Here is a 13,190-nt window from a genome sequence, read left to right as displayed (position 1 = left end):
TGTAGAACTAAGTAAGTCAACTGCAGTAAAGCACATGTGTACACCTAGGCAACTGGTAGAGGGAGCACGGGGGGGGGGGGCATGTGCTCCCCCGACAGGGCCGTCCCCACTGCCAACACCGCCAGCAGCTTCTGCGGGTACTCGCCAGCCCCGTCCCCACCGCTGCCGCTGCTAGCAGCTTCCATGGGTGCTCGCCAGCCCTGTCCCTGGTGCCGCTGCCAGCTTCTGCAGGTGCTCGCCAGCCGGTCCCCACTACCACTGCCGCCACCAGCTTCTGCAGGTGACCCACCAAACTCTGGAGGCACAAGTCGCCCATGTGTGTAGATGCACCCAGTGTCTCCTGGAAGTTCTGTAGTACCTGCTGGTACTAGCAACAGACTTGACAGCATCTGTGCTGGTTAACAGATTATTTTATACCCTTCAGGAACGGAAGTCAAAGCCATTACTGCAACAGTATGAATTGGCTCTGGAAACAGGTAGGCTGCAAACAGGAAGGAGTTTTCTATCAGAGGGATAAGGTTTTGAAAAAAATATTCCCAAGGGGAGTGATGGAAGGAGATATTCTACTGGTTTTAAGACAGAACATGGTAAATTTGTGAATGCGTTTATATGTTTTCTTGCTTTTAGCTGTAGGCCTTGTCTATTCAGCACCCAACTTAAAAACTCTTCCTCTAGACCCGTGATTCTCAAACAGGGTGTTACAGCACCCTGGGGTGCTTTGAAATCCTTTCAAAGGTGCTGCAGGATGCCATGCAATGTTAGCACTGTTTGGTGTGCAGACATGATTCACAAGATGAAACCAGAAATTTCAAGTAGAAATACGTAGTATTAAAAACATTCTGATCTATAGTGGTCTCTGAGTTCTTTGTAATAGAAATGCTCTATTATTTCGTCTGTAGTCAGGAAACCAGTGAAAAATAAGCTGGCATTTCAGAGGGGTCATTTGAGTTTAACAAAGGGCACCTTATTGAGAACCACTGCTCTAGCGCCATGTCACCAGTGCTTCTGTGGCTGCATCTGGCTTTTCCTTCATCTGTTTCTGTGCTGTTGCTTTTGTGTCTCTCCTTTCTGGTATATACTGGTATTCAACACAATTACTCAGCAAAACATCAACCCATATAGTTCCAGTTCCTGAGTAGTCTCATCTATGGGGGTTTTTTTGGGTGGGGGCCTTGCCCCTATCTTTTGTTGAAAGCCCCCAATCATTTTGGCTACCTGCTTTCATGAGCTCAGTGATTGACCACAAGTATCTTACGTGAAAAGTGGCAGTTACACTTACCTTTTTTAGCAAGGTTTAACTCAACTCACAATGATATATCCATGCAAGACATTCACATCTCCAGTTACATTTCTCAATAATTCATCATTTGTTCAGTCGTCTGAAACTTAACTTTATGTAGGCACAGGAATGAAAAAGATATGCTCTTTTTCTTAACACTTTACCCTTACAAATACCACTCATCAACCCCTATCAAAGATAGATAAGGATTACGTTCCTGCTCTTTACATTTGACAATTAGTAATGTTCACTGATAATTAAGATTAATCCTCCTTGTTAAGAATTCCAATGAGATAACCTGGTGCAAGCCAGTTTAATGTTCATGGCACAGTGATTATATCATTTACCCAAGATAGTTCATTTCTTCATATCCACTGACCTTTGTGATGCAGGATACGACTCATTCCTTCTCACACTTCAATTCAGAATCTGACTCCTACCTGCAGTATAAGACATCATTTAGGGAATGAACAAGGTTCTATCAAAGTTTCCTAACAATTAAATTAGGATTTGTTTTTGGTTATTTTGTGGAAACGTACCATAAGAACAATAATAGTTCTGATGTGTGAAGCTTTTAAATCAAAAGCAGAACTGCTCTTCCCAAAATGCTGATTTAATCTGGTTGCTCATCTTGTCCTTTTCCCAGATAGTGAAAGCCACTAAAGAAGATTCTTGAGTCTGCTCTGAATATCCCACCTTAGGTGACAAGCCAAATGATCCAAGTCCTAAATTCCTGTGTGATGCATGAAAAATAAATAAAATGCTTTATGATATACTTTTCTTTTCCTCCACTTGCTTTACTATACTCTTCCTTAGAGTTGAAGAGGCCTTTCTTTACTCCTGGTCTCCACTGAGTATCTTAGATTATGAGTGTGTGTGTGGCAGGAACATACAATAACATACATCCTCAGTTCCATGTTGCTTCATTCAGGAATGAACTTAATAAACTATATTTGCCTATAATATTGGTGAAGAAATGGTAGTTGGAGTTTATTTTTTTCCTCCTCTTTTGTGGGAATTGAGGAATAAGAGGTTGCAAAATCCCTGGTAGGTCATCTGACATTTTTGAAGTTTCAGTTAATGCTTTATGTGACCTAATTTATAGAATGCTTAGTTACACATTTTTGAGGACATGACTTCCTTGTTTCCTAGAGACTCCTCCTGTCAGGAAAGTGAGCAGGATTTGTCCTACAGACAAACTGTGCTAATGGTAGCAGAATTGGATTGAGCTTTGATAGTACATCTCACTAATGGCTTCAGCAGAGGACTGGCCTCTGTATGTCGTGCTCAGTGCTCTCTCCAGATAGATGGAAGGCAAACCACAATAAGTGACTTGTGGGGTGAAATATATATAGGTGAAATAAATATCAATGCCTGGATGACTAATCTGCATCTGATCTCCAGTCTGTCCCATGTCCTGAGAATTGTTCCTTGCACTTTCATTTCTAGTGCTTTTTAAAGCATTGATTATGGGAGAACTGAAACTGATTTCCATTGCTGATTTTTCATCATTAGAATTTGGTATTTTACAATAACTGTATTAACATTTCATTTAAGGCACGATAGCCTGCACTTGTGCTCTAATGGAAAATATGATATGTGTAAATTAAATGGTGATACCAGCAGTGTAAACTCCCTAAATCATAGTAAAACCTTAATATTATCTCAGAGATTCTGGATTTACAGTGCATTTTTATCCTCTCTGCTCTGTCTTTTAGATTGCATGCTTTCTGTCACTGTGGCTGTCTTCTTTTTATTTCTGGTCCACAGAATATAGTTAGTGCTTAACAAATACTGCATGATAATAACAACATAAACTTGCAAAAGCAAGCACTTAGATGGAAGAAAACACTGAAGCTTATAGAAAAATACAGCAAAGACTGATCAAATCATGTATTTTCTTTTCAGAAAGGACATCTTGTCTTGTGATTGTGACACTTGGTTTCTTCAGCAGGGTAGCAGTTAATCCTATTTCAGTTGTACTGTGTAATCATAACATGGGGAATTTATGAACTTTATCTGTTGCACGGATCACATTTCTTCTGGCTAGGAGGTATGTTTTGACAAGCCTTAGCCAAGATTCTCCGCCTTCTTTTTTTATCATTACTGACCCAAACATTTCTGATGACAAAACAGCAATGTTAGTGGCAAACGGATAAAAGACCACTTGAAATATTTTAGAAGCTTCATTCATAACCTAATGCAACATGTGACCCTGCAATTGAGGTAATGCTTTTGTTTCAGCCAGTTAAATTACAGAGCTTACAGTATGCTATGTAGCTTTACCCCAACTAGCTTATAGTTGCAAAAACTGGCAGGGTACAAAAAATCATTTTTCAAACATCAGCTTGGTTTTAGATTTATAATGCCAAGCTTAAAACACCGTATTCCATCTACCTGTACTAATTATTTCCATAGAAATATATTTAAGAACTGTACAAGATAAGAAAACTTCACAGAAACAAATTTGTCATAGATAGTTGTTATAGTGATTGATGCTCTTTAGATCAATATCATAAAGAAGGCCAAAATCTGCTCCCAGTTGCAACTCAAATATGGTGTTGATAGTTTATACTCAGATTAAATTTTGTGAGTTTTATGGTAATTTTTTCAGGACATATAGCCTAAAATATTTGGTATTATAACAATTCTTATTGGTATTTGGTAGTATTATTTGGTATTATACCAACACAGGGGTTAACACCGGTTAACCTGTGGCATGCATCCCACAAGTGACACGCAGCAGATCAGGGAGGGAACAGAAACACAGCAGCAGATAGGGCAGAAAGCAGAGTAGTGAATCAGGCAGGGAGCACAGGGCAGAAAGCAGCAACAGATTGGGCAGAGAAAGGAGATTGGAGCGGTTCTCAGGGGCAGGAAAGGACTTATCTTGTGATATGCATGCCAAAAGAGTTTGTCCCCACTGTATTAAAGTATGTTTGCATTCAGACTTATTACTTGAGATATGCAAATGTCTTTTTTCTTATTCAATCAGTATCCTGTCATCGCAGATATATCCGTTAAAGGTTGATTTGTAATGGAATATACTGGGACTGACTACTGAACAAGTTCTGGCAATTAAACAATAACTGAAATATGCAAAGAACAGGTGTCATGTGGCACAGTACGGTTCTTCACAGAAAGCAGTTGTTCCGTGAATCTCCTCTGAATCAAAATATGCAGGGACAAATACAAAAATAATATTGATACTATATTTAGGAAAAGCATTTTGAGTAATGCAGCTTGCAGTATCAGAATGACTTATCTGGCCCTTTGTGATTTATGGCCCTTCCTTCATCAGAGAGCGCTAAAATATTCCCATCTGATTTTTATTTTCATGTAGGATTCTATTCTAAACAAAAGTTGTAAGAATTAAATTGAATGCAAACAAAAGATTTAAGTGTCAGTCTGTTTTTAATTGACTACCCACAGATATTTATCGCATAATACAAAGCAAAAAATAAGAATACATAGCAGCAATCTAGGTCTTCTAGCATAAACTACCTAAATACAAACACTTTAAAAAAATGACAGTTCACACATTTTTACATGTAGGTGTGGGTTGGAGGGCCTGATGCAAAGGAAAAAAACTGAGGTTATGTTACATTATTGTGATTTTTCAAAATTCACTTTAACAGTAGCATGCTGACTTTTTGACTACCTGTCAGTAAGGGAATACAAAAAAAAATCATGTTTACATTTTTAAGTGATCTTGCTTGCATGTCCCCTGTTGTCATGCCAATATCAGTTTAAAGAAATCATTGCTATATTATCTCTTCCCATCACCAGAAATGTAGAATATAGGTGTTGCTTTTAAAGACCTTAACACTTAGAAATATTGTTTTTCTCATAAATATGTAGACACATCTGTAAACAAACAGTCTTTGGAAAAAAGTAGATGGAAAAAATTGTAATGAGGTATGTTCTAAATGTCCACTCAAATTTACACAGTACTATACAGAAGAAATATTATTAATTATTCAGCTTGATTAGACTGCACTGTCTGCCAGTTTCATTTCCTGTGCCTTGTGGAATAAAATAAATAAAAATTACGTGACTGTTCCAAATGTGGGTATTTCCCAACTGTTCCAGAACAAAGTATTTTGATTGCATAAACCTGTTAATTGCAGGAAAAACTCGGCAAAAACTATCTGCATTTCAAAAGGATGGGCCAATTAACTCTACTTTATTGTTCTATTGATTTGTAGGGCTTTCAGTTGAATGTAACAGACGGATAAGGAGATTGGAGAGAAGTCACTTAAGCTGTTAAGCAAAGAAAAAGTCCATTGAAGACAAAGGGAAGACTCCTATCGACTTTAATGAACTTTAGAGAAGGTCTTTAGGGAGTATGCAGAAATACCCCAATACTGAATTTGAATGATTCACACTCTGTTCTTTAATTATTTCTGTATAGGAGATAATCTGATTTTTCAGTTTATGTTCTATCCTCTATGTAATGTAAAAACGTTAACAGGCTGTGAGCAGAATATGGTATTGTCCATAGATATGATAGCACAGATATATGATAAAACTTTCTCTCACATAAAATTTCCCTATATGTGGAATCAGTAGTAGAACTGAAGAATTCATGTGAGTGGCAGTGTCTAACTATCCTCATCCAGGGAAGTGAATTTGATACTTACTATTCAGACAATACAGTGCATTTGTGTAAAAAAACCTACTGTTCAGAGGTATTTTTATGAGGCAGGAAGAAAGCTTGGTCTACACTAGAAGCTCTTACTCATGTAGGAATGTTTCTAGGTGTGATTTATTTGAATTTAATATTTAATTTAAATTTAACTCTTTATTACTGGCAAAACCTTAGTATAAACGCAGTTATATCAGCAGAGGTGCTTTTGCTGGTATAGCTTATTTTGTTTGGGGAACTGGTCAAACTGCAGATACCCTAGGAAGGTTTGCCAAGTTATTCCGCTTAACCCTTTCAAGTGCAGACAAAGCCTTAAAGTCGCCACTGTCAGGTCTGTTAAGGGTAACAACAAGGAATTTGCCTCCTTTTCAGTTTGCGTTATGGAAGGCAGCCTCATATTCAGACATAGCCTTTTTTTAAAATGAAAGGTTCATTTTGGATTGGAAAGTAAAACTATCTGAAATAAAAATGTTCAAATGTTATTAAAATATGTTATTTTCTCCAATAATGAGCAATATTTGAACTTCAGAGAGATACACAGAAGTAATTCACAACAAATACACATAATATCAGTAGGGGCAGTTGAATCATTTGATGCCATCATGTTTCTGAAGTGCAGTTAGGTGATCACACGTGACACTTTGGGCAGTTATAACAGACACCCGGATGTCTTAATTATGTTCTGAGCACATATGTGTTAAATGTCTTTAACCTCTTAAGTATTGTTGTCCAGGTTAATAACAATCCTTGACATGTTATTACTTTTATATTTTGTTACAGTTTTAAAACCACAGGTTGAGGACTCCAGACCTCTACCGTTATATCATGTACCTGCATTCTCTGAAATGTTGTCAGCCACTCTTCTTTGAAGGTCCGCATACAACTCTGTGTGAAAGAGTCTTTTTATTGCCCTCAAAGAGAGCTGAGTGTTTTTCTAAAGATGCAAATCACTTTCTGATGTGGTATTTACCATCTATTGGTCTGATACTTGTTTTTAAACTTGGTACAAGGTTGTCGATAACGCACATATCTTATTAAACCAATTAGAACATTGTGTTTTTGTCTGAAAAATTTGTTACTATGGTTTCAAGTAACATATAAAAGCACTGTGACTGAAAGAAGTTAATGATACATTTTTGGGTCTTTTGTTTTTTTTTTTTACTGTATGCATCCAATTGGTATTTTTTGTATTGCCAATTTCATCTTTTCACCTGTATTTCACCTATGCTGAAAAGACTTATAGACAGCAGTTGGGGAGCAGAGACTGCTCCCATTTTTAAAAATTTTTTTTTTTAATCCAGTATACTGTTTAAAGAATGCTATTTTAGAAAGTGCAAATTTTGGGAAAAAATATTTTTTAAAAGTATTCAAGTTGACATTCTCCACTTTAAATAATAGCGTTTCCTGCATGTTTAAATGAAACTGTTGAGGTGTTCATTGGAATTACTCTAAAAAACACTTGTACTTCAGTTTCCAAGCCCATTCATTCTGTGGTTGCTCTGTTAAGACTAAGATCAATGGTGACATGTTTTTCTTAAGAAAGTTCACCTACTATTGCTGCTGTCCATTATCACAAAATGTTTTATGTCTTAAGGTCCCGAGACTGAAGATAAATCTGTGTTCTTTTCCCAGTAGGATTTAGTTCAGAACAGTGTTATTCCAGAGATGGGGGCATTGTGGACATCTTTGTTAAAACATGTAGCTACTATAGGCACAAAAGAGGTTTTGGGGGTTGTTTTTTCAAACACTTCTTAAATACACTATCATATTGTTCACTATATGACTTTAAAACTCTCTCCCAGCATCCAATATCATACAGTTTATTGCATTCTTTTGCAGAAAGCAAAGCACGTGACTTCCATCAAAATGCAGAAAAAAAGTTTCTCAAAATGAGAAGGAAAGTCTAGGCTTGTGAATTCCCAATGGGAGTTTCCCATCTTCTGTACTAGAGCAGGAGCTGTAACTGTTCATTTTAAGCCCAAGTCAAAGTCCCTTGATTCAATGGGAGTTTTTCTATTGACTTCTGTAGGTTTTGGAGCATTCCGTTTGTGAGAGCACATGAGAGACAGGTCACATGTCTTTTGGAAGAGATTTACACTTACATGTTCTAAAAGTTCTGACTGCTTGTCTTGAAAGAGGGTGACTGCCAATATTTTGGGAGTGTAACATTTTTAGTAAAATGTTCCTTTTATCTTAGAGTAAAAACTAAACTCCAAAAAATTGAAGTGCTGCTTTCTTCTGCATGTAACATAAAAATCCAATCCCCACAGCCAGCAGCTGGCTAAGAATAAGAGGCCTTGTGATTCATGAGTGCTTGTTTTTTTGCTTATTTTTAATGTACCCCGAAAATGAAAATATGTGGTCTTCTGTGTCAGTGGTTAACGATATTAATATAATACTCTCTTTCCATGCATAGGTCTGCTCAGTAAATAAAACCATGACTTAAGAGTCATGTGTCCCATTGAAATTCCTCCACCTGCAATATGGGACAAACATGCAGAAAATGAGAAGAAAAGAAAATCGGCAAGAATAATGTTAGCCAGCATACTTTGTACTCCTTTGTAGCATTAAAAAACAAGGTCCTGTCTGCTATGCCGCTGTTAAATGTAGAAAAGACTAAAAATCAAAACTCTGCACTTTACAGAAAGCAGATTCCTAGGTTTAGAAAATCTTGCTTTGCCAGTATTGCCCTCTTGTGGGATTTCACAGCAAAGTAAAAGAGCATTACTTTCAAGTGGTCATGAACAGCTTGACTGTTAGGGCCCTGTACAAAGATCTGTCTGGGGCTCCAGTTACAAAATCTCTCTTCACTGTTGAAATCAGCAGATAATTCTTCAACTGCACAACTCCATAAGGGGAGTTTGTGCCTTGTGCACATATGAGACTGTTTGCATAGGCTGGCCCTGGATGGAGACAGGGGCTTGCAAATGACACTGCTAGGCTTTTATGCTTGTTCAAATTCTTCTCTGCTCAAAAATCCTCATGTTTTTTAAAGTCTTAATATCATATCATCATCCTTTGATAGCTGACTGCCTGAACCCGGATACAATTCCCTGCCTTTGTATTTGCAACAGTCTCAACCTGAGCTTGCTCTAGTCACTCTTTCCACTCTTTACCTTCACCTTCAACCAGGAAGAGAATGTGGGACAATTTCAAATATTTAGCAGCTTGTCTCTGCAGTAGGAGGTATAAATAGTAAATGATTGTCCAGTGTCATGAAAGTTCTGTAAAGAGAAGATATGAAAATCTTTCCTGTCCATAAGGCACCTTCTTAAGAACAGATCTTTTTATGCCTTGGTATGGAAGGTGCTTATAAAAAAGGCTGGCATCCAAAATACAGCAGCCTTCTTTCAGAGTTAGTCTTCATCAGAGTGTCTTATGAAGAGGAACAGGACAAATTAAACATCATGGCATTTCATCATTAGGTAAGTTTCACTAGGACTTAGCCCGTGAGATGACCACCAAGAAATCTTGGTGCCCCGACTTCACGGATCTTGGAATTTTGGGAGCAAGAAGGCCAAAGACTGGTGGATCCTCAGTATTGACTGGATGAAACATACACTGTATTTGAAAAGGTGGAAAACTCACTCTTCTCATATCCTATGTTTGTTAACACCTAGAGCAATGGCCATTGTAATATCTATAAGGAGGAAACTGATGTGCAATTGAAAGCAAAAAATTACAGTGCTGGCCAGCAGCAAGTTAAAGAAGGGATTTATAATTAAAAAAAAATATATCTCTTTGTTTGGGCTGGTGGCTGTGATGGACTATGAGGTGTTGTTTTACTTTCTCAGAGGAAATATTGTATATATTTGCACTACTTATATCTCTCCACAGACCATCACTGAAACAAGGTTGGAGCCTGTCCTGGAAAGTGCTATTATTGGATTATTCTTTTTGTTATATATATATATCTTTTTTTTTCAAAAGCTTCAAAGGAATTTGCATCTATGAGACATGGGACAGGCTCCTTGATCTTACAGGGTTCAGAATGAGATGGTGACGAGATCTTATACCAGGAAGGGCATTTACAGTGGGTGACTGTCCAGCTGTGTCATTCTTTCCTTTCATTTATTCCTCATTACTTCAATTCATGACATACTAGGAGGGAAGAGAGAGAGAGGATTATTTTTAGTAAACAAATTAGAATAAATCTGATGCCTTAAAATCCATAGCTAAGAATCTAACAAAATGGGTATGCACGAGTTGAGTGCTTTACAACATTCTGCAAGCTAAAAACACATAGATCCATGTCCAGGCACCAATATTTGGTCAAAGCTTTGGTTTACTTTAATCTGAATTTTATCCCAATAAGGATTGCAAGTTGAATATTGCTAATTTGTACTCACTTGATCACTCCTTATTCTTGCAGGTGGTTCCACTGATGATAATGCTTTAGTTACTTGACTAAGGGCTGCATACTCTTACTGACTGACACTTTCTTTGGAGAGTAAACATCTCCTCAGTTTACCACTCTTCAGATCTCACATACATACTTTTATTCTGTATAAGATAACTTATCAAAGTCCAGTTTCTCCATCCAGTAGTTCAGGGACTTGTTAATTCTAAAGCCAGCCTTTCCTCACTGACCCCTCACTTCTCTGCTATTTAAACTCCATCAAGAATACTTGTTTCTATGCTTCAGAAATAGAAAACACAAAAAATGGAAGCAAAAATCCCCTGCTATTTGGTAAACCTGCTGAAGATCAGTACACTTGTGGGTTAATCCCTAGAGAAGAAGTCTGCTAAATCAACTAGAGCCAGACTGGACCCAAGATCTTTTGTTTCACAGGGAGTGTATGACAATTAATGAGAACAAAAAATTTGGAAGGGCTATTAAACCCCATGTGTTAGAGCCGGTTTCTAACTAGAAGATCTCATTCTGATCTCTGTGTGAGGAGATTGTTCCCCATCTGCCAGGTGTAGGGTTCTTAAGCCTTCCTTTGAAACATCTGGTGCTTGCTACTGGATCCTGAACAAAGATGCTTCATACATCTGATCCAGTCTAGTGATTCACTCAACTAGCATAGTTACAAATGCGACTGTATGAGGGTAGTGACAATAGAAACAGGTATTCATCCAACCTGGTTTCCTGATCCTCTGTGGGAGGCACAGGCCTGCTAGGGAGACAGACATTAATATGAATAAGCATATCTTCACCATAAACCATTCATCCTCTACTTATATCCATTGAACTTGATGTAATTCTTTGGAGCAACACAGGCAGATCAAGTAGAATCTCATGCATTTGATCAATGTTCCTCTTACTCTGGGGAAGAATAGCAAAGCATCCACCATTTCCTCTCAGCAATAAAAGGAGAGACTAGAAGGGAGAGATTGTGTTCAACAGCATCAGAGCCTCTAACTTTTTTAAGGAAAATTGCACTCATTGTTTCCCATAATGGCAAGACCTCATGCCTGGAGTACATCTTGGCATTTCCTATAGCTTTGCATTCATACGTGATGATGTAAGAACACATTTGGCTTCTATTTATACCAGGAGATCAAAGGAATTGCCCAGATACACCAGACAGCAAAACTGAGTCTTCTGCAATATGCTGATGCAATATCAGGATGCAAACATTGCAGCACAATATCAGGAGAACTGTCTGTTGGTGACTTTGGGGTTTTCTGGCTCCATTCCCTGATCAAATTTTTTTTTTCCATAGCCTTAGAAAGTTGAAGAGCTTTGCCATGAATTCATTTTGACAGATAAAACTAAAAACAGAATAAGATCAAGCTGATCAATATATTCTAAATTCAGTCTCAGTGGGTGCGTCTGCACGTGATGCTACGTAGCCGTAGCAACGTGCTCCCTCATTATAGCGTGTTGCTATGGCAATGTAGTAGCTAAAAATAGCCACGTGCTGCATGCATGGTGCAGTATGGGTTGTTACCGCACCGTCATTTTGTACTTCCAAAAGGAAGTACTATATGACGGCGCAGTAACAAAGGCATCATAGGGACATGTGTAGAACACGGTAGTCCCCAAAACAAGAGTTGGTTTCACCCCTGCGACCAACTCTGTGACATAGATACTGGTAACTTTGAGAATTTCAAATACCTGAACCATCTTGACATCATGGGGCCTTCTGATAATAGTGGCACCTGAGAACAATATTAAGTTTCTGCAGGTTCTTGTTTCCAGAACATTGCTGCATGTACTTACATTCAGACTGACCTACGGGCTTCTCCTGGCATAAATGTGAGGGGGAAACGCAGGGTGCAAGTCCCAGACAGAAAAAAAAAAAAGCCTTCAATCTTAGAAATAATAGTAATTTAGTGGCAGTGATGCAACAAGATTTTGTAAAATTTTCTTCCTCTCATATATTATTTCTGGGCTAAGAGTAAGATTAGAATCAGCTTCCTGTTTGATACATCCACACACAAGAGACTATGTCCTGATTTATGGAAGATAGACCTTGTTTCATTTCATTTGGTACTGTCACTGCAATATCAAATGTGTCTATACTTTTAAAAGAAAACCCCAAACTTCTTATTTCCACATTAGAAGACAACAAATTCTAATTGTCTTCTTTTTTCACTACATCTCCTCCTGGTCCCTCAGAATAACATTCCCTGGCTCTCATTTTACATCCTTTGGCTTACAAGTCCCTACATGAGTCACATATTTCTCTCTCCTCGAGCTCCTTCATTCCAGTGACTCAGGACACACTGGACTTTTATTGTGGCTCAGTGAACTCAGCTGACTGAGCAAACTCATCCACTGAAGAGGGGATTAATAGCAGCAATTTGTGACTTGCTGCACAGAAGCGGTGTTGGTTATGCCAACAGGAGACTGATCTGCTTTGATAGGTTGTGAGAGCTCAGTTAGAAGGCTAAATGGCATTCACTTCTTTTTTTTCCTTTTTCTTTTCCTTTTTTGAAGACTTTTTTATTTCCTAGCAGGACTTTTTTCCCTGTGGTTCATATAAAAATATTTCTGGATGCTACCGGGACCCTTAGAGCAATTTTCAATGGAAAAAAACTGATAATTATTAATTAATCATGTAGGAGCTAGGATTCCCAAGGGATATTGTAAGCACATGCAGCTTAGCATCAACTATGGGATATTTACCTTTCTTTTTCTGCCATATCTTGTTTCTCTTCTGCTCTGTAAGGAGAAATTACATTTGAAATCTACTGCATAAACATTTTAAAACAACTTTTTTTCTCCCCAGTCCTATAATACAGTACAGGAGTAGACTGTGACATCTCCATGGACTCTCTCTGTGAGGCCACTGGGGATCCACACAGATACAG

The 13,190-nt window shown here is 38.0% G+C and overlaps 1 long non-coding RNA gene across 1 annotated transcript; it reads right to left on the bottom strand.

Annotated features, from left to right (window-relative positions):
• Window positions 1-4,674: 4,674 nt before the first annotated feature.
• LOC109294854 lies at window positions 4,675-13,043 on the bottom strand. The gene is made up of 3 exons (XR_002096636.1): window positions 13,006-13,043; window positions 11,012-11,047; window positions 4,675-10,028 (listed from the first exon to the last, which is right to left on the bottom strand). It is a non-coding gene; the product is annotated as an uncharacterized LOC109294854 (long non-coding RNA).
• Between the last annotated feature and the right edge of the window lie 147 nt (window positions 13,044-13,190).

The sequence above is a fragment of the Gavialis gangeticus genome, unplaced genomic scaffold (genome assembly GCF_001723915.1).
Source record: "Gavialis gangeticus isolate Ggan-Ray unplaced genomic scaffold, GavGan_comp1, whole genome shotgun sequence".
Lineage (NCBI taxonomy): Eukaryota > Metazoa > Chordata > Crocodylia > Gavialidae > Gavialis > Gavialis gangeticus.
This window is presented reverse-complemented; position numbering and strand designations above follow the sequence as displayed.